This window comes from Adiantum capillus-veneris, chromosome 25 (assembly GCF_014529385.1).
Source record: "Adiantum capillus-veneris isolate H3 chromosome 25, ASM1452938v2, whole genome shotgun sequence".
Classification (NCBI taxonomy): Eukaryota; Viridiplantae; Streptophyta; class Polypodiopsida; order Polypodiales; family Pteridaceae; genus Adiantum; species Adiantum capillus-veneris.
In genome coordinates this window covers 22,027,503-22,043,624 of record NC_140955.1, presented here as the reverse complement: position 1 = coordinate 22,043,624, position 16,122 = coordinate 22,027,503, and the positions used below count along the sequence as shown (strand labels likewise).

General features: G+C 40.8%; 1 pseudogene; it reads right to left on the bottom strand.

Moving 5' to 3' along the window:
* Positions 1–9,968: 9,968 nt before the first annotated feature.
* On the bottom strand, positions 9,969–10,077 carry LOC147424556 (U6 spliceosomal RNA; annotated as a pseudogene).
* Between the last annotated feature and the right edge of the window lie 6,045 nt (positions 10,078–16,122).

Below are 16,122 nucleotides of genomic sequence, written 5' to 3'. Positions count from 1 at the left end.
CAAAGGTCTCCCTCCTCTACCTAAAGTCCCTACATAACGCCTCCCACCTTGCTGGTTGCCATCACCATTGCTTCCCCACCTATGTGCATCCTCTCATCTCTCCACACTCCAACATCCCTCCACATGTAGCAACTTTAAATAGGCCTTCATCCATTCCTCATCATCCCTGCATTTACAGATTAGCAACCAAGGCACATTCTTCTTCAACACCTATTTTAGGCGATCAAGCATTGTTATGCACTCACGATAGGCAAACAAAAAGATGTAGGCCTCCATAGGCACATGCACATACACACAAATACACACACACACACACAGAGCAATGCAAAGAGGAGGATGAGAATGGCCTCCACATCCCTCGTTCTTCTCTCAATCTGAGCTACAATACTAAGCCACCTTTTAGGCCACTAGGAAGTAGGGATGGCATCATGAGCTTCAATTGAGGTGATTCTTGAACTATGAGACAAGGAGAGGAAATGAGAGAAAATGCAGAGAGAGAGAGAGAGAGAGAGAGAGAGAGAGAGAGAGAGAGAGAGAGAGAGAGAGAGAGAGACGATTCACGAACTGCAAGATTGTTGCATGCATGCTTGTCAACAACATCTCCTAGATTCCAACTAAAGAGATTTTCAAAATCTTGTGAGGGTGAAATGGTGGTCAGTTTTAAGGGCTTTTCTAGGTGGTTTTTGAAGTACTTCTCAAGTTTTATTTGTTCCCTTCAAATAATTTATCGGGGACGTGGAAAATTGCAAGAAATGGAAAATGCCGCCACTTCAAGAATGCCATCATTTTTTGAACATTGTTTACGGGTAGAAGGTGATTGTGACTTCTCTTGCATGCCATTCTACACAGCAGGAAGCTACCCACGCGCTACTGCATCTTCATGCACCCTACGTGAACAGAGCGAGGAAGAAGTGCGGACGCCTACCCTCTATGTGTGACCTCAATCTTCACTGGGTACTGTAATCCCCCCCCCCCCCCCCCCTCTCTCTCTCTCTCTCTCTCTCTCTCTCTCTCTCTCTCTCTCTCTCTCTCTCTCTCTCTCTTGTTGTAGTTGAGAAATGTGTTTGTTTGAGGACATTAAGAATCATGGATTGTGTTTTTTTGTTTGTACAGTAATATGAAGACTCCACCGCGAAACTGCACCATGGCAGCAGCAGCTGATGGTGGTTCAGCTAGCATGCCCAGTAGCAAGCCTAGGAGCTCCACAACATTGGGCATAAAGTCTGAAACTATCGGCCAAAAAAGCATTGGTACATATCAACTGTGTCTCTTCAATTGTAGAAATGTTCTTTTCAATGTTTGTTTACTATGTCAAATGTGGTTTGCAGCAAGATCTTCCTGGAGGATTCAATACCCTAAGCAAACTCGATTTTGCTACACACGAGAGGAGTTACATGAGGAGTATGGCTTAAGCTTGGAGGGCAAGCTCTACCAGCACCTCAGTGAGGTTGATGTCACAGATCAGGATTGGTTGTCGGTCTTCATGAAGAAAAGGGAGAAGGGCTCTAAAATCTTTCTGCATATGATGCGACCTGAGTTTGTAGACGAATGCAGGTTACTGTTTCACAAAGTCTACCAATGGATGCCAGCCAACAAAGAGATCACACACAAGTTTGCAACGTTGTTTTTGTATGAGCAATGCCGAGTTGCTCGGCAAGATCCTGCAGGTCGAAAGGTTGCATGGGCTGCTTTTGGTGAACAGGTTTTGGACCATTGCAAGAAGCTTTCGGGTGGCATTGACAAGAAAGTAAAGATTTGGTTGGAGAATACTGAGCGGACATCACTTCAGCCCCTTCGTCTTGACAATGTCGGGGCAAGTCATAAAAGTGGGCAAAATGCTCTCTTATATGGCAGCACTTCTCTAGTTAGTGCCTCCTTTATAAACCAGCAAGTAAAAGCACAGGTGGAGCAGATTCTGGATGCAAAAAGGGATGCATTAAAGGTTTTGAACACAACATTGGATAATGTGAGAGTAGAGCTACAAGACAAGAACCAAAATATGTGGAAGATACAAGGGACATCTTCAGCCGCAACAGTGCTTCAGGGGCAATCGCAAGAGCTCCATGTATTGCGGTCTAGCATGAAGGGAGTTGTCGATACTGACCCTGATTTTTTGGTGATTGAAGGCAAGATGGCTGCTCTAACTAGTGCACTCACAGCTCTTGGGGTCGATACAAGCAGCTCGAACATAAGAGATGAGGTGGATTGTCTCCAGGTATGTGTCGACCAAGTCAAGGCAGGATTTTTGTTTATCTGGTAATGCCCTAGGTACTTGACATGGTACTCTCTTCTATTTAGGTGGTTTTGTTTGCCATGCCAGTTATTTCTATTTATGTGGTAATGCCCTAGGTACTTGACATGGTACTCTTTTCTATTTAGATGGTTGTTTTTGTCATGCCAGTTATTTCTGTTATGGTGTTAAGTGCCCAACATACCTGACATGGTAGTTTTTTCTATTGTGGGATTTTCTATCATGGTAATAGTGCCCAAGGTACTTGGCATGGTAGTTTCTTTTTACATTCTTTTTGTTACGGTGACATTGACCAAGTACTTTTCCATGGTGGTTTTTTTTGCTATGAGTATTTTTTTTTCCATGGAAGTTTGTCTATTATTGTGGTACTTGTCATGGTAGTTTTTTCTACCATGACAGGTGCAGGGGTCATGGCTATTTTTCCAGGTATCATGTAATGGCCAAAATGCATGTCATGGTACTTCGTTTGATCATGGTGGTGTTTTTTTCATGGCAGTATTTCTTGCTATGGTACTTTTCTTTTGCTATTGTTGTAGTGCTCAAGGTACTTTTCTACTATCCATGGTATATGTCATTACCTTAGAGGTTTTTTTGGAAAGCCATCTCTGTTATGGTGGCAGTGCCCAAGGTACTTTTTCATGGTTTTTTTTGCTATGGTTGATTGTTTCTTTAAGGAAGTTTGTTGCTATTGTGGTTGTGCCCAAGGTACTTGTAAAGGTAGTTTTTTCTATTAAGGTGATTTTACAGTCATTGCTTATTAGTGTGTAGTTGTTGGGGTATAAAGCCCAATGTGGTCGCCCAGGTAAGTGGGCGGACCGCCAGGTATGTACACATATTCTTTTGTTAAAACCTAATAAGAACTCACTATGCTCTACACATTACAGTAGAGAGAGTTCACCATATCGTCGTACTCTTCTTCTCGCACTCTCTCTCGCGTCGCACTTCCACTCGTACTCCTTCAAATGGTATCAGAGCTCAGATCGAGGCTCGGGGCAGCATTGCAGGAGGCTAGAGTCACCAGCTCATATTGGAGTGAAATTCGACAGGCGAAGACACGGCCCCAAATCCTGTGGGAATGCCCGAAGGGCTCGGTGTTCTCAGAATTTCATTCTGAGGTCATCTCGGCCTCAACAAAGGTCTGCGCAGGCCATTTTCGACTACGTGGTCTCGGCGGGTGCAGATCCGACTCTGCAAATTTGGGGTTTTCGGCCTACGACTGCAGGTGCTGAGGATATCGACACTCCCAGAGTGTTGATTTGTGGCTGTCTACACATCGAAGGACGGCTCACAGTTCTTGGAGGCGTGTCACATACGACACGGACGCATCTACACACAGATTGTAGGCACTAGTTCATCAGGTAGCTTGTGTTTGCTGCTTGATATTCCAGATTTCATCTTGACATTGCAGGTACTTCCACATGGGATGTATTGTCAGAGATGATGTATGTTTGTTGAGGGTTTGCTGGCTGTGAGTCACGCAGCAAACAACCACCGCAGCGGTTACAGCATACAGTGGGAAATTTGTGGATGTATGACTTTGTGGGAAGTCTATGTACTGTCAGATTTAGTGCAGCCTTTGTTGAGGGTCGAGTGAGGTTTTATTGAGCTGGGGGATTCTCAAATGTTGAGATCCTTTTGATGATACAGGTCTTGGAGCGATCCCTCGAGCACCCTTAGATAGGCATCTAGGATGTATTGACTGTGAGTTAGACAGTTGGGATTGCATCTTTGCTTTACTGCCGTTGAGGCATTGTCACAGTCTATGCTTACAGGACAGTGATAGGATAGTCAGAGACAGTACAGGTGCAGGACAGGTTTACCCACAGCTTATAGTGTTAGAGAGACAGTGGTTTTTTGAGTTGTTTTTTGGTCTGTTTTTTTAGTACACCATAGCCATTTTACAAAGGAGACTCTGCCAAAACTTATGCAGAATCTGAAGCTTTCTTGGTTCATTTGACAGGTTGATATTGGTTCAGAGGTCAGTTTACAGGGGAAACTCTGCCGAATTTTTCCCAGGAAAGTAAACCACTGTGAAGCGCAGCTATGGCTGGATCACAGGACACTGCTCTTTACAATATCAAGAAACTGGATGGAACCAATTTCCCATTGTGGAAGAAGCAGATTTGGCACGTGTTGGTACAAAAGAAGCAGATAAAACCTATAAAGCTCAAGGGGATAAAACCAGAAGATATGGACGAAGATGAATGGAGCGAAATGGATGAATTGGCACTTTCTACCATTATGCTGACTTTGGCAGAAAGCGTTTACTTCAATGTAGCAGATGAGATGTCGGCTTATCAAGCATGGTTAAAGCTGAGTGATCTTTATGAGAAGCAGAGTGCAGCTTCACAAGTATACTGGCTTAAGAAGCTTGTTGACTTGAAGATGAAAGAAGGGACACCTATGTCCAATCATCTGAATGAATTCAACACAATCTACAGTCAGTTGTCAGCTCAAGGTGTCAAGTTTGATGAACCTGTTAGAGCTATGTTCCTGTTGATCACATTGCCGGAAAGTTGGGACACTTTTCGCACAGCTTTGAGTAATTCTGCACCTCCAGATGGTTTGAACATAGCAGGTGTAGAAGGAAGTCTGCTTACTGAAGAAACCAATAGAAAGACAATGGACAAAGGCAAAGGAACAGCCTTAGTTGTCAGGGGAAGGACCAAAGAAAAGTACAAAGGTGGAAAGAGGAATCAGTCTCGTAGCAAGTCCCGCAGTGCTAAAGGCAAGAGTGACATAGAATGCTACCATTGTGGCAAGAAGGGTCACATGAAAAGAGACTGCAGAGAATGGAAAGCAGAAAAAGGCAAAGAGAAAGCTGAAGACCATGGTGAGAAGAACAAGTCCTCAGTGAAGATTCAAGAAATAAATGTGACAAACACTGTTGCAGAGGATGACAGTCTAGTGTCAGGAGACATCTACTTCTTGAAGAATACAATGGACTCAGCTCTTCTTACAGCATCTGATGGAAATGCACTGAGTGACTGGATTATAGACTCAGGGGCATCACTTCATGTGTCTCCAAACAAGGAGTGGTTTACCTCTTATGTGACCACTAAAGATCATGTTCGGCTAGGCAATGGGCAGACATGTGAGATCTTAGGTGTTGGAGATGTTCAATTGAAGTTTCAGAATGGCTCTTCTTTCACGCTGAAGAATGTGAGACATGTTCCCGCAATTACAAAGAGCTTGATCAGCACAGGTTTACTTGATGATGCTGGCTACGTCACCACTTTTGGACAGAACATGTGGAAGATATCCAAGGGTTCTATGACAGTAGCACATGGAGTAAAGTCTGGAGGACTTTACATGATTTATGTATCAAATGTCTCTAAAAATGTAATCAATGTAACCGAGCAGCCGAACGTTTCTTTGTGGCATAGCCGGTTAGGACATATGTCCAAGAAGGGAATGGAAATCTTGTCTCGTTCTGGTTATTTGCCTGGCTTTTCATTTAATGATTTTGAATTCTGTGAACATTGTCTGTATGGTAAGCAAACACAGCAGCCACATAAGCATAGAAGCAGTAGAAGAGATACACAGTTGGCACTTGTTCATAGTGATTTGTGTGGACCTATGCCTAACCTATCTCTAGGGGGAGCTTCTTACTTTATGACATTTATAGATGATTACTCGAGGAAAGTATGGGTTTACTTTCTCAAGCACAAGGATGAAGCGTTTAGTGTTTTCAAAACGTTTGTGACACTTGTGGAGAATCATAGTGGCAAGAAGCTTAAATGCTTACGCACTGACAATGGTGGAGAGTATGTTTCAAAGGCCTTTCAGGACTTTTGTGAGTCAAAAGGTATAAAACATGAACTTACTGCTCCTTACAATCCTCCTCAAAATGGTGTTGCTGAGAGGATGAATAGGACCATACAAGAGAAGGTCCGAAGTATGTTGTCTAATGCACAGCTGCCAAATGGGTTTTGGGGTGAAGCTGTATCAACAGCTGTTCATCTTGTAAATAGATCTCCTAGCAAGGTTTTGCAGAAGGATTCAGTGCCAGAGATGGTATGGTCAGGCAAAATGCCCTCATACAAGCATCTCAGAGTCTTTGGCTATGAGGCATATACTCACGTTCCAAAGGAATTTAGGAACAAACTTGAGCCAAAGAATTAGGCTATGGTAATTCTGGTGAGAGGGGGTACAGACTTTGGGAGCCCGAATCCAGAAAGGTTGTCCGCAGCAATGATGTTCACTTTAATGAATCCAAATATCATTCTAAACCAGAGAGGGTTGAGGAGATTAGAAGAGTTGTCTTCCAAGAAGATGGACCTGCACGTGCAAGACAAAATGTCAGGGCTCAAGAGGAGCAAGGACAGGATAGAGTGGAACCACAGGTTGTGGCTGAGCCTGAGCCACCTATTGTGCGTAGATCTGGATGTGTCACGCGACCTCCTGATAGGTTTGTTCCATCTATGAACTATGTCATGTTGACTGATTGCAATGAGCCTTCATGTTACAAGGAAGCAGTGCAAATGAAGGACTCCGGGAATTGGCAATTGGCCATGCAGTCAGAGATGACAGCTCTGCATAAAAACCAAACATGGAAGCTAGTTAAATTACCACGGGCAAAAAGGCTCTACCCTGTAAATGGGTTTACAGGTATAAGATCACCGCTCATGATAGTCAGCCAAAGTACAAAGCAAGGCTTGTTGCCAAGGGCTTTAAGCAAGAACAAGGCATTGACTTTGATGAAGTCTTCTCTCCGGTGGTCAAGATGACTACATTGAGATGCTTTCTTGCATTGGTTGCCATATTAGATTTGGTGTTGCACCAAATGGATGTCAAGACAGCGTTCTTGCATGGTGATTTAGATGTGGAAATTTACATGCAGCAGCCAGAAGGGTTTGTTGAGAAAGGCAAGGAAGATTGGGTATGCCAGTTGTTAAAGAGTCTTTATGGCTTAAAACAATCACCGAGGGCATGGTACCATAAATTCCACAAGTTTATGCTTTCTCAAGGCTACAAACGTAGTGAGTTCGATCACTGTCTATATACAAAGAAGGCTAAGGATGGTAGTTGGCTGATCCTTATTTTGTATGTGGATGACATGTTGATTGCTGGCAAGCACTTGGAAGAAATTTCAGCTTTGAAGTCAAAGATGGCAAAATCGTTTGACATGAAAGACATGGGTGAGGCAAGTCATATACTTGGTATGCGCATTGAGAGAGACAGATCAAAGAAGTTGATTTGGTTATCTCAAACAGAGTATATTGACAAGGTTTTGCAACGTTTCAATATGGAGAAGGGAAAGGCATTGAGTGTTCCATTGCCACCATATGTGAAACTTAGCAAACAAGATTGTCCTGTGTCTGAGGAAGAACAGGCTGAAATGGATAAGATTCCATATGCGTCTGCAGTGGGTAGTTTGATGTATGCAATGATTGCTACTCGCCCAGACATTGCATTTGCAGTGGGAGTAGTAAGTCGATACATGTCAAACCCAGGCAAGAAACATTGGGAGGCAGTGAAAGGAATATTGAGATACCTGAAAGCTACAAAGAGTATGCGTATATGCTATGGGAGTCAGGAGCTAAGTGTAAAGGGTTTTACAGACTCAGATTATGCAGGTGACTTAGACAACCGAAGGTCTACGTCAGGGTATGTCTTTACATTGGCTGGTGGAGCAGTATCATGGCGTTCTAGATTACAAGATTGTGTTACTCAGTCTACTACAGAGGCTGAATATGTTGCAGCATCAGAGGCATGCAAAGAATCAATTTGGCTTAATCGACTAGTAACAGATTTGGGAATCAAAGAAGAGATGCCTGTGTTATATTGTGATAGTCAAAGTGCTATACAATTGGCTCACAATCCAGATTATCACTCAAAGACAAAGCATGTGGATGTGAAGTATCATTTCATCAGGGAAATGCTCGAGGATAAGCAACTTTAGCTTGTCAAAGTTCACACCACAGAAAATCCTGCTTATCTACTTACAAAAGGACTTCCCTCAGAGAGCTTTGCGCATTTTCGCAAGCAGTTAGGTGTAGGGTAGTACATCACTTCTCTACATCTCTTGTATATTAGCTTGTATAGCAGCTTCTCCCACACTTAAAGTACCACATTGGACTTTAAGTGGGAGATGGTTGGGGTATAAAGCCCAATGTGGTCGCCCAGGTAAGTGGGCGGGCCGCCAGGTATGTACACATATTCTTTTGTTAAAACCTAATAAGAACTCACTATGCTCTACACATTACAGTAGAGCGAGTTCACCATATCGTCGTACTCTTCTTCTCGCACTCTCTCTCGCGTCGCACTTCCGCTCGTACTCCTTCAGTAGTGTCCAAGAAACTTGTCATTGTACTTTGTTTTTGGCCATGGTGGCTTTTTTATCATGATAGTCTTTCCTGTTATGGTAGTAGCTTTTGCCTTGATGTTTTTAATGGAATGGCAGTTTTCTGTTATGGTGGTAGTGTCCAAGGTACTTTTCTACTTGCCATGGTATTTTTAATTGCCTTGGCGGTTTTTTGGAGTGTCCAAAGTACTTTTTTATGGTAGTTTTTCTGTTAAACGTACTTGTCATGGTACTTTGTGTTGTAATGGTGGTTCCCATATCTAATCTGTGTGGGCCGTTTGTTCTTCATTTGTCATGCAGAAAGAAGTGAATGACTTGGAAGCATCAACAAGTACGTGTGTGCAATAGATTGTAATAGGACTAAATTTTGAAGTTCTTAAAGTCGAAAAGAATGTAGTAGGCCATATCTTTCGTTTAGCACGATTTGAAAGATTGTTGAATAGTCTATTAGATAGAGCTTGTCTGAATGAGTTTAAGATATTAAAAGAGAAAATATATCCTCTTCTTTTTAAATAATACACTAAAGATATATTTCATAAAGATTAATGAATAACAGATAGTCTGTCTATGAACAGTATAATAAAAATGTAGTTAAAATTTGAATTTTTATTAATACCAAGTGATTTATATTTATGTGTTTTAGCTTAAAATGCATGGGTAGGATTAAAATAAGTTGAAAAAGTAGTGGAGATCCAAAAATAGAGGTTTTATGAGTCGCAACCTAAACATTGCATTTTCAGCTAAATTAAGATGTTTTTCGCAATTCTGTTTACGCTACATTGTAGACCAGACCTGTTCCCGTCGTTTTGAGTACCTGAAAGTCTATATTCTGAGTTCGTTTAACAAAGTTATGATAGAAACAAATTGTCAGCAGCAGCAGCAGGACAACCTACAAACAGCAAACAGATTAGCTTACAAACAAATATACACAGGTAATATCTCTTTTGTTTGATCCAATCAAGAAGTGATTATACTCTTTTATGATGGTACAAAATGATGTTTTGAATTTGATTACCATGTTGATTTGGCTGCACGAGTATGTTCTTTTGGCTATTTTGTAGACGATGCAGGGTGTCATGATATTGGGATTGTGATCGTGTTGCGATTTCGATTATGATCGTTGTTGCCATCAAGAGATTGAGATTGAGAGTGTGATTGTGATTGAGATTGAGAGTGAGAGTGTGATTGAGATTGAGATTGTGCACAACATTGAGATTGATAGTGAGAGTGAGAGTGTGATTGAGATAGCTCGGGGGTGGTTGGGAGGTTATGAAACGAGCTATGCTCTTCTTGTAATGATTATCTTGTATACATAGAGACTCTTTACTTTTATCTGTTTACTCTGTGTATTCTGTATATTCTTTGTTCATTATCAATGTATTTCTCTCTCTCTCGTGTCGCGTGACAAGTAAAAATTTGGACCATTTCTCGATTTGTGTGTGTCATCCTTGCGTAGGCGCCATGCTAATCTTCTCTGTATCGTTCCAATTTTATCAGATATCCTGCTGTTGCTGACAATTTGTTTCTATCATAACTTTGTTAAACGAACTCAGAATATAGACTTTCAGGTACTCAAAACGACGGGAATAGGTCTGGTCTACAAGGCATCGCGGACAGAATTACGAAAAACGTCTTTATTAGCTGAAAACGCAACTTTTAGGTCGCGACTCATAAAACCTCTATTTTTTTATCTCCACTACTTTTTCAACTTATTTTACCCCTACCCATGCATTTTAAGCTAAAACACATAAATATAAATCATTGGTATTAATAAAAATTCAAATTTTAACTACGTTTTTATTATACTGTTCATAGACAGACTATTTGTTATTCATTAATCTTTATGAAATATATCTTTAGTGTATTATTTAAAAAGAAGAGGATATATTTTCTCTTTTAATATCTTAAACTCATTCAGATAAGCTCTATTTAATAGACTATGCAACAATCTTTCAAATCGTGCTAAACGAAAGATATGGCCTACTACATTCTTTTTGACTTTAAGAACTTCAAAATTCTCCCCTTATCAAAATTAACTCTAAGGATAGCACGATTTGAAAGATTGTTGAATAGTATATTAGATAGAGCTTATCTGAATGAGTTTAAGATATTAAAAGATAGAGCTTATCTGAATGAGTTTAAGATATTAAAAGAGAAAATATATCCTCTTCTTTTTAAATAATACACTAAAGATATATTTCATAAAGATTAATGAATAACATATAGTCTGTCTATGAACAGTATAATAAAAACGTAGTTAAAATTTGAATTTTTATTAATACCAATGATTTATATTAATGTCTTTTAGCTTAAAATGCATGGGTAGGGTTAAAATAAGTTGAAAAAGTAGTGGAGATCCAAAAATAGAGGTTTTATGAGTCGCGACCTAAAAGTTGTGTTTTTAGTTAAATAAAGACGTTTTTTGCAATTCTGTTCGCGCTGCCTTACAGACCAGAACTATTCCCATCGTTTTGAGTACCTGGAAGTCTATATTCTGAGTTCGTTTAACAAAGTTATGATAGAAACAAATTGTTAGCAGCAGCAGGACAGCCTACAAACAGCAAACAATACACTAAAGATATATTTCATAAAGATTAATGAATAACAGATAGTCTGTCTATGAACAGTATAATAAAAATGTAGTTAAAATTTGAATTTTTATTAATACCAATGATTTATATTTATGTGTTTTAGCTTAAAATGCATAGGTAGGGTTAAAATAAGTTGAAAAAGTAGTGGAGATCCAAAAATAGAGGTTTTATGAGTCACGACCTAAAAGTTGTGTTTTCAGCTAAATAAAGATGTTTTTTGCAATTCTGTCCACGATATCTCAAAGAACATATCTGTTCCCGTCATTTTGAGTACCTGAAAGTCTATATTCTGATTTCGTTTAACAAAGTTATGATAGAAACAAATTGTCAGCAACAGCAAGACAACCTACAAACAGCAAATAGGTTAGCTTACAAACAAATATACATAGGTAATATCTCTTTTGTTTGATCCAATCAAGAAGTGATTATACTCTTTTATGATGGTACAAAATGATGTTTTGAATTTGATTACCATGTTGATTTGGTTGCACGAGTATGTTCTTTTGGCTATTTTGTAGACGATGCAGGTTGTCATGATACTGGGATTGTGATCGTGTTGCGATTTCGATTATGATCGTTGTTGCCATCAAGAGATTGAGATTGAGAGTGTGATTGTGATTGAGATTGAGAGTGAGAGTGTGATTGAGATTGAGATTGTGCACAACATTGAGATTGAGAGTGAGAGTGAGAGTGTGATTGAGATAGCTCGGGGTGGGTCGGGAGGTTATGAAACGAGCTATGCTCTTCTTGTAATGAGTATCTTGTATACATAGAGACTCTTTATTTTCATCTGTTTACTCTACGTACTCTGTATATTCTTTGTTCATTATCAATGTATTTCGCTCTCCCGTGTCGCGTGACACAGATCAACTTTTGTGAGAGCATGTTGGAGCAGGTGAAGGGGCTGGGGACACAATGTTACTGCTTCCGACAGATGGCCAGCACTTGAGCCACTTGCACGCTACATTCTCTCTTCCAGGACTATGTGTTGCATGTGGTTTTGCATTCATGGCTTCCCATGTGGTTTGTGTATACACGCTAGCATGTGGTCATGCATACCATGCTCTGTGTTTTGCTGCTTGGCTTGGATCAGAGACGGTATGTGTGGATGCCTCTTGCAAGAGTAGTATTCCAGATTCACTTAGATCAATGCTCCTGCATCATACAGGTTGGTTATCGCTGCTTCCAATCTCATATAAATCCAAGAACAGTTCAGGTTGCCTTCAAGTATCTGTTGATTGCAGAAGCCTGAACTTCACTGATGTGCTTGCAGGTTCTGGCCATATTCCTTGTGTGGCGCCGATACAAGATGGCATGCCAAAGGTTGTGCTACAAGCTACTCCTGAAGCCCATAGTGTGTACTCCAGTGAGGGCACTCCAGTTGTGAAGGTAGACCCCCTATGCAAGCACACCAGAATTTGAGCCACAACCAAGCGAAAGCAGTCCAAAGGAAGATGCAACAGTTGACGATGCGGAGGCAATAGCGCAAGAGGGAGTGGATGCAGTGCAGTGCATGGTAGCTGGTGATGAGAATCCAGATTCTCCCATCTTTCTGAGTGACATGGTCAAGGTGTCAAAGAAGCACAAGAAAAACAATGATGGTAAGTGATAATGGTATTGGACTTGTCAACTTCTATGCAATGTTTGCATGGGGCTGATGTGTTGTTTTATGACATAGGTGGATCTTCCAAAAAGAATAGACCTTCGGAGTCCACACGTTGAAAGCACCATGCTCATCATGGAGATGGAGATATGGGAGAGAGGGAAGCACCCAGATCACCTCCTGCCGTGAAGAAGACTCCCAGAAAGAGTACTCCCCTCCGCAATCCTTCTAGTGTTTCCCACCCCCCAAGCCTCGAGTTTGCAAGAAATTGTGACTCTTCAATTGTAATATAAGAATCTGTGATTCTTGATTTTGAATGCAAAAGAAACTTTTTTGTCGGCCTCTATGTTTTTGTCGCTTTTATGTTTCATAAGCACAATGTCTATGTTTTTGTCGGCCTCTATGTTTTTGTCGCTTTTATGTCAAATATTGCCTCATGTTTATTTTTCAATGTTGAATGCTGTCTTTTACAGAGTGTCCAAAGGAAAAGGGGACCCTCAAGCTGCCCGTAGAGGAAATCATCATCATCAGAGATCCCCCAAAGTACATTCCCCCAGCTATCTCCTCCTTGCCATATGATGATCCAACCCGATCAACCCTCATATTAGATCTTAATGGTGTACTTTGTCTTACATGTACACCTAATAAGCATGACCCTTCATCTGTCCCCGATATTGAAGCTACATCATTTGTCAAGCATGAGGAGGCAGATGGCAGGTACCTGTTTGTTCCGAAAGAAGCACAAGATTTTATTGCATGGGCTGTGACATGGGCAAATGTCTACATATGGAGCAGTGCAATGCTCAACAAAGTGGGCTCAAGAATTCAAAGATGTTTTCCCCAGATTCACAGTTATATTAGTGGATGGGCTGGACAACAGTTATGATGTAATGTGGGTAGTTACTGTTTTGGTGGTGGAAGGCCAGCATTTTTCAAGGTATTACATAATTTTTTGGCAAAGCTACAGCGGTATGATACCAACAATGTCCTTTAACTGACAACAAGTCCTATAAATGTCATTATAATCCCTATGGTACTTACATCATAGTTCCTGGTATTGAGCACCACTCCAGCCAATACTTGTCAAAAGATCTAAAGGCCTAGCTAGAAGGGTGGCAGCATGCTACAGATCGTCGTGCCTTGGCGGACACATTCAGCAAACCAAAACCTATTGATGACGACAAGTATGTATTTACAGCAATTGCAAAAGGGTTTAAAAAGACATCGTAGGATGCGTACTTATGTGGGCCACAACTCATGCCCATAGAGTGCAAGCGACGATGACGTCCTTGATTTTTTTAGGATGACAGATCCTCTATGTACCTTTTGTAACTAAACTAAACCCTTGCCAGAACCTTGTATATTTATATGCTACTTTCCATGTGGAAACCAATTCTTTGGCTTCATTTTGATTGCCATTATAACTCATGTAATGACTTGATATCAAATTGTTGAAGATGTAATATATTCCAAGTGGTTGGATGCGTTGTCTTTGTGTGCGAGCATTGAAGTGTTATTTTTCGGATTCAAGTAGTTTAAGACTGTTTAAGTGTCCAAGCATTGAAGTGTTATTTTTCTTATTCTGTTATTGTTTCCCAATTTAAAACAGTTAGAATGTAAGGTACTTTGGGTTGGCATACCAAAACTTAATAGATTGTTGTGTACAAAAACCACCCAGGGACTACCTATAGGGTACTTTGGGTTGGCATACAACAACTTTTACAAGTCCTTGTTTCCTACATAGTTTAATACAGTTTTCACCTGTGAACTACTTGTAAGGTACTTTTGGTTGTCATACCTGTAAAGAACCTATAAGGTACTTTGGGCTGGCATACAACTTTTACAAGTCCTTGTTTCCTACATAGTTTAAGATAGTTTCCACCTGTGAACTACCTGTAAGGTACTTTTGGTTGTCAGCCTGTAAAGAACCTATAAGGTACTTTGGGCTGCCATACAACAACTTTTACAAGTCCTTGTTTCCTACATAGTTTAATACAGTTTCCACCTGTGAACGACCTGTAAGGTACTTTTGGTTGTCAGACCTGTAAAGAACCTATAAGGTACTTTGGGATGGCATACAAAAGGTTTTACAAGTGCTTGTTACTTACATATCTTAACATACAGAAACCACTTGAGGACTACCTTAAAGGTACTTTGGGCCGGTAGATGAACTTTTAGAAGTGCTTGTGAACTACCTGTAAGGTACTTTAGGCTGACAGACAGGTACTTTGTGTTCCAGAATTAAAATGCTATTTTTGTTACTCAAGTAGACAAAAGATTTTACAAGTACTTGTTTGGACTGGCCTGCAAGAGGTTTTGAAACCTATGATAGGCTCCTACAAAAACCACCTGTGGAATAGTTGCATGGTACTTTGAAGCTAATTACTGGTACTTCTACAAGTAACTTGGGCAACAACCTATATCACTATTGGTATACTATTGTACACATTTTCGTATACTTCTACAGCGAGTTTGAACTTATGTGGCTCTCCTTCTAAGGGTTCCAAGGTATCTTAATCGATCTATCCAAGTGTGATGCAAGAAGCACTTTTGGTTGACTAGCAGGCATGTAATAGATATGCTCGGCACCTTCCACTAGCTCATAATAGTACCCCTCAACCAAATAGCTCCCTGCAGAAATTATGTTTCCCCAAGAATCACTCAAGGCTCTTGCTGTTTTGTATTTCTCTTGTGAGCACCTCAAAAGGTAGAAGTCAGCTCCATCTTCATTGGCATTGGTGGCAAAGGCATCACCGATGCATAGAGCATCACCAATTGTGTCATGGTGCCCACCATACATCGGCAGATATGATCCTTCGTCACATCGCTAAAATATTCACTTTCTGCATTGTCACCATCCAATGCCTCAAGGGTGAGATACTCCCAGTACTCAACATGTGTGTTGTTCAAGCATCGCCTCCAACGTTGGGACATACAAAATTCACAAAAACAAGCGAGAAGTCTGGAACAAAGTGCACACTTGTCGCTCTTGGAGTATCCATTGACACAGTGTATTGATCGTGAGCCTTCAACTCGCTTGCAATTCCACTTCTTCTCCCTTGGCACCTCAGTTGCTTGGACCTCCCAAAATATCCTATTCACCCCTGTGTGACCACTTTCATTATTAAATTTATGCTTCAAGAAGCCAACAACATCCTTGGCACACTTCATGTGCCATGCATCAGCCTTTAACTGCTCATGTGTTAAAGCCCTCTTAACAACTGCCCCTGCCCCATCATGCTCCCCTTTGCCGTGGCCCAAGGCAAAGAAACTCCACAGCATTTCAATGCCAGTCAAACCATAGTACCTAAAACAATGACCCACCTTCAATGCTGGGCAGAAACAAATTTTTGGAAACTTTTCATCAGAG